A 6,965-nucleotide genomic window follows, 5' to 3' on the forward strand; every position below is an offset into this window, starting at 1 on the left:
TATATATATATATATATATATATATATATATATATATATGGTGACACTAACATAGGTAAAAAATAATAAACTTGACAACAAACATGTCGGTAGAAGGCCATTTGGTATAAAAGTATTTAAGTATTCTTCTTAGTAGTTATTGTTGGTATCATCTTCAGTTGAGTCAAAACTGAAAAATATTTTGTTTTTACCATAAAACTTAGCGATCAACATTTTATTTAGTTGATCAATATATTCGTTTTTGCTAGTTAAGATAGCTCTTTAATTTCTACCATGTAATTTGCATAAATTGCGTTTTAATCTAATGATGAAAATATATATTTTCCTTATTAAATGCACTACTATTACCATTGGGGTTGATAACCAAGTGCTCTAAAAGAACCAAATCATCTTTTACTGGATGCTCTTATTCGTTTCCGACACGAAGCAAGAAGTTACTGAATGTTGGATCTGTTCTTACTTTTATATTTCTTGTCATTTGAATATTTTTCATTTAAGGTCTTAAGTATAATTTTGGCAAGCTAGCTTTTACAGTTTCTGCTTTGGTCAATTTTGGAACTACTAATCGTACTTGACAGAAATCACCTCCAAAACTATTACTTTTCCACCAAACGGTTCATCGATATCCAACATCTCTCTAAAACTCTAGGCGATTGTTTCGATTGTTTGACGCTTAGCCAAAAGCGATTCATCCCATATTATCACTTTTGCTTTCCTTATAAATTTAGCATTATTGCTCTGATTTGATATATTTATGATAGTTATTTCAGTTATTTGAAGAAGTATATCAAATCTAAAGTGGGTTGTAGGACCTCATAATAAAATCATTGTTGGTACATCACTTGTTCTTATTGTTGACAATATCATGCCCCTTGATCAGATATTTGCAAGTAATGCATGACATAGAAATATTTTTTTGATTCCGCCGGAGACATATAAAAAGGATAATCTCGCTATACCAGAGTCGATTTTTTATAATATAGTCTTCAAAGCTTATTCTTGTTCAGGATTTAGCTCTGATTGTGCTTTCTCAAACACTTGTATGGCCTTCTTAATATTATACTAATCTTTTTTACTTTGTGATCTATTTTTTTAAATCTCTAACACTCTTTTTATGGAATAAATTTATATACCCTAAGATTTTTTTTAATTGAAAAATAATTTTACTCATATGATGAATTTAAAAAATAATTTAATTGGATCTCTTGCTAAATAATTAATGAAAAGATTTGATTATTTGGGTTTAACATAAAATATAATTTATTTTCTGTTGATTTAGATTCTTAATATTAGTTCATCTCATTTTTTGAATATTTAACCGTGATTATAATTTTATCCACCATAAATTTTATTTTTAAAGAGTAAAAAGATCGATAACATTCCACTTTTAGATATTTATGTTTGCAAAATTATTAATGGTATTGGCTCTTACCAACTTTTTTCTTTCTTTTCTCACACATTTATATTCTTAAAAAATTTCTTAGTTGTTCTTTAATAATTGGGTATATTTTTCTATATTACATGAATAACTAACAATAAACAAAATTATATTTGAGTAGGAAAGCAGTTCAAATATAATATAATAATATATTATCGTGGGAACTTTTTTTAGTTTCAACACTTTATGCAGTCCGTTTAGCATTAATTTTTTTTTTTTGGTATTGAATATTATAGAGTGGTAATGTGTTACCAATATGAAGGATTATTATAAAATTGATTTTATTAAACCTTCCTACATATTTTTAATAAGAGTTCAATAGACATGATTGTATTAATTTTAAAATATTATAAATTAAAAAAAGTAACACAGAAGTAATTGTAGTCCAAAAAATTAGTTATTACAGCTATGTCATTTCCTTATGAGTTCTTCTATTTAATTTAATATTTAGAGCTATTTTGATTTATCAATATTATATTCGTGCTTTTATAATCATATATGAGCTCTCCTGTTTTTAAATATATTTGGACAATATAATACATTTTTTTAGAAATTAAATTAGTAATAGAATTTTTTTTAAAAAGTATATCCTAAAAGTAATAGGATTACAAGGCTAATGTCTAGAATTCCGATTATGTCCTTTTATTATGAGTTATTATGCTTAATATTAAAAGGTTATTTTTGTAATCCAACATGTTATTCATGCTTTTATAATAATATAGAATATAGATATAGATAAATAATAAAAAGTAATTGTTTTTTAAACGTAATTCCTCCAACCCACACAAAATCCCTAATTGTTTTTCAATACACAACTATTTTTGCTTTATTTAATTATATACTCCATTTAATGAAGTTCTTTCAGTGTTTTTTTTTTATATTAGTGCTATACATAAGTACTACGAAGTGGGATAAAATTTTAACATGCTTAAAATCTCTGAATATTTCACTAATATCAGTAGAAATAGTGTTGAGATTAAGAATAATCTCTATTCTACTTGAAGGTGATGATACTATAAAGAAAATATAAAATTTAATAAAAATAAAATAGCAACTCGGTAACTTATGAGCTACAAGGCATTCCATTATGTATTTATCAAGTAAATAGACTAATTTAGGTAAACTTCACTTTGCAAAATAAAAAAAAATACACAACTGCAAAACATAGATTCAAAGCAGTATTAAAAAAAATAAAAAATGTAGTAAAAACTTATTAAAACTATATCTTGAACTGGTGTCTTTCAAAGATCCAAAAGTTTCTAATAACTTAGATCCCCATAACCTAAATTAAAAGTGGAAAAATATAATCGCATATCTAAAGCGTATTTTGAATAATTTTTTAGTTTAGTTTTATGGGGCTCACACCATGTGAGCTATATACCTTCCAACCCTAAATCTAAAAAGTTGACTTTTAAAATCCAAAAAAATATTTATTAAGTGAGAAGGAGGAAGAGAAGTAGAAGAAGGTTATGTAAACATGTTATCTTGTTAAATAAAATTCATTACTTTGTAGCTTGTTATCAAATACCATTCGCTCCAGCCATGAACTTCTCAACATCTAGTCATAACCTCACCATAAATAATATTTATAAATTTTAAAAATGCTTGATAGAAAGTCCTACAAAATAATTTAGTAAAACATGAAAGTACAAGAGGGGGGTGAATTGTAAATACTTCGAATTAATTGCTTATAAGTTGACTTATAACTAGAGTAGTCGGCTGAATATGATAATTTAGCAGATATGGTAACGGAAAGTAAAATACAGAAAATAATTGCAGGAATTAAAAATGCCGGAATTTTTATACTGGTTCGGATTCAATGTGAATCCTAATCCAGTCCCCTTGGGTTGCAAGGGAGTTCTCTTCAGTAAATGAGTTTCTTCCGAGTACAAATCTTACTGAACTACAATGCTTGTTTGCAGTAGAATAAAGAGTGATTTGGTTTGATCAAAGTATGTCTAAGCTAGGGTTTACAAGGGAGTATAAATACTTTGATGGATGGTAGAGGCTTGACAACCCAAGAGATTTGATCCTTGGAAAGAATTGATTCTTTCCAAGAGTAAGGAATGAGCCGTTGCTTCTCTGGATTGCTTTCCTTCAGTAGAGGATTGCTTCACTTGATTTCTCCTTGATTGTTAGATCTTCCAAATGTGGTCGCTTCCCAGATCTCCTCGTATCCTTTAGTCTTCCGTGATTCTGCCCATGATTCGTGCCTTTGTCCAAGGCTTATTTGATTTTCTCCAGCTCAGCTAATCATTGTTATTGCTGATTGATTCGTTGATTAGATTGCGCCCAGATTTACGAGACCAGTCCAGATTTGCTGATCACAAGCTGATTGGTTTCTTTCTTTGTACATCATGGACCATTCCAGCAGTCTTCTTTACTTCTTGAACTTGATTTCCAGCACATGTATATTATTTGCATCATTAAAACATGATCCAACAATCTCCCCCTTTTTGATGATGGCAAAATAATATAATAAGGTGAAGAAGTAAACACCAGTCGACTTCCCTATGTTTTACCAGTCGACTTGACTCCCCCTCAATGTGTGCAGTCGACTTGTACCGACTTGTACCTGTACAGTATACAATATATGCTACCTATACACATATAAAATGCGTGCAGTCGACATACACATATAGACACATAGTCGTTTTGTACCTGTACACACATACATAACATAGGCAAAATAACATAGTCTTTTTCTCCCCCTTTTTGTCATCAGCAAAGAGGGATTATAAACATAGATAACAGTAAAGCAGAAATGGTAAAGAGATTATCCAGTGGCTGGTGAAACAGCCCACAGTAGCAAAAAAATAGAATCATCCAAGGGCTTAATCTACAACCCACAATACCACCAAAACAAGTTGTCAAAAAAAAACATCCACACTAGCGGCGCATGAAATAGGTAAGGGTGTTGCAGATGGCCTCCTTTAACTGTTCGAAGCTAGTATTTGCAGCGATGCTCATACCATCCAGCCTGTCGTGAACCTCCGTGAAGGCTTTGACAGCATTCTCCCTTACTCTGAGAACAACAACTCTGATTTTTGACACGTCAGACCCTGTTTCCGTTGAAATAGCATGAATATCACCCACAGTGGACTGAGTGGCGGAAAGAAGATTCTTGATGTCAGAGAGTTTGGAGTCAATGGAGCTAATCTCACTAAGCTCAGAACTGACAAGATAGGAGGAGGAACAGCTGATGAAGGTTTAGTTTCCATAGGGGCCTGCTTTGCTTCCCTCTCACTTTTCTTAACCCAGGAGCCCTTGATACTCACATAGCCCATACTAGCAAAAGCTCTAGAATTATAGGACTTGGAGACAGTAATGAAGGGATAGTTGGATAGAGATATTTGATGGGCTTCCAGAATATGAGAGATTGCCATGCCATAGGGTAAACTAGTGGGATTTTCAGCACTTTCTATCATGAAATTGATGACCCAGGAGGATAGCTTAAGTTTGAGTTTGGTGATGAGGCAGTAGACAAAGAATGTATCCCTTTGAGAGAAATTTGAAAAGGAACCAGTACGGGGAAGCAGAGTGGTTGCCACAATATGGGCTAGAACCCGAGTTCAAAACTTACATCACTGGGGCCCAATTGGTTTGGAAGAATTTCAGAGGGACACTCAACAATGCATTGTTTGGCTTGGTCAAAAGAAATTTCAAAATTCTCAGGCCATACATTTTTAAAAAGAGTAGGGAAACCAGAGCAATGACATTGGAAAAGAGAGTCAAACAAGGCACAATCAAGACCAATGCGCTTACCTAGCACTAGAGATTCTAGCCTATCTAGTTTACTGGAGCGAAGATTTGCATAAAATATTTTGACCAGGGGTTCATATACCTTAGGCGGAGGAATAGAGAGAAATTTTTCCCACCCTTGATAAACAAAGAGCTCTTTAACCTTACAGTTGAGGGCTTCCATATAATCAAGATCCACGATCCTTCCATGGGCGATGGGCTTGTCCTTAAGAGTAATGAAAAGATCCCTATTTGGGGTATCCCAGAAATTTAGGTCAGACTCGAGTGAGGCAAAGAAATCAACTTTTGATTTCTTTGGGGTGGATGGAATGGGAGGTTCTTCCATGGGTCGTTTGTCTAAGGCTTTTTCTCCTAGAAGTTGGGAGTGTTCAGAGAAATCACCCTGAGATGAGGCGAAGCCTTCAGAGTGATCAGACCTAGGTTTACTTGCTCAGGAGGCGCAGAAGGGGGTTTTGCCTTAGAGCGCGTACTTTTTCTGGTGGAGGCAGAGGGATTCTTGGAGTGTTTCGCCATTGTAGAAGAGGGGATTTGCTCAAGGTTTTGGAGAGAAGATGGAGATGAGAGTGACTGAAAGGGTTTTCTAACTTAAGAAGAGGGTTTTGACGGTTGAGTACAGAGAAGGAAAAGTTGTCAGTTGAGAAGACGTGATGATTGACTTTCCATCTTCAGACTGCAAACTGATGTGATCGAAGTGAAAAGAGAGGGAAAAAAATTGGAGGCGTAATTAATGCGAGGGAAAAGGACAATTATAGCACTTAAAAGTAATTGAGCACATAGGTCCTAAGAGTTATTAGAACAGCAAATAATACCAAGTAATTTTCTCAAAGTACAAAATCTTTCTTCTAACAAAGGCTTAGTAAAAATATTGGCTAATTGAGCAGAGGTGCCAACAAAGGCTATTTCTATATCTCCCTTAAGAACATGATCTCTAATAAAATGATGCTTAATATCTATATGCTTTGCTCTAGAGTGATGCACAAAATTTTTTGAAAGACAAATAACACTAGAATTATCACAAAAAATTTGTATAGGTTTAAACTAAAGCTTATAGTCACCCAATTGATGAGACATCCACAGTAGTTGTGCACAACACTGTCCAATAGCAATGTATTCAGCTTCAGTAGTGGACAAAGCGACTGATGCTTGCTTTTACTGTTCCAGGATATTAATGCTTTTCCTAGTAATTGACAAGTGCCGCTTGTGCTCTTTCTATCTTCTTTGTCACCTGCAAGATCAGCATCTGAAAAACCTTCTAATTTAAAAGAGTTAGAGCGAGGATACCACAATCTATGAGATACAGTTCCAATGAAATATCGAATGATTCTCTTTACAGCAGTCAAATGTGACTCCTTGGGAGCTGACTGAAACCTGGAACATTTACATACGCTGAACATAATATCTGGTCGACTTGCTGTCAGATATAGCAGTGATCCAATCATTCCCCTGTATTTGGTTTCATCAACTGGGGTGCCCTGTTCATCTTTGTCTAGATTTGTAGCGGGGCTCATAGGAGTGCCAATTGATTTTGCATTGTTCATACCAAATTTTTGAATCAGCTCTTTTGTATATTTGGTCTAACAAATAAAAGTTCCTTCTTCGGTTTGTTGGATTTGTAGCCCAAGGAAGAACGTGACTTCACCCATCATGCTCATTTCAAACTCGCTTTGCATAAGATTTGAAAATTCCTTGCACATAAGAGGGTTAGCACTACCAAATATAATATCATCAACATAAATTTGAATAATGAGATTACCTTCTGATGATC

The sequence above is a fragment of the Nicotiana attenuata genome, chromosome 9, assembly GCF_001879085.1.
Source record: "Nicotiana attenuata strain UT chromosome 9, NIATTr2, whole genome shotgun sequence".
Taxonomy (NCBI): Eukaryota; Viridiplantae; Streptophyta; class Magnoliopsida; order Solanales; family Solanaceae; genus Nicotiana; species Nicotiana attenuata.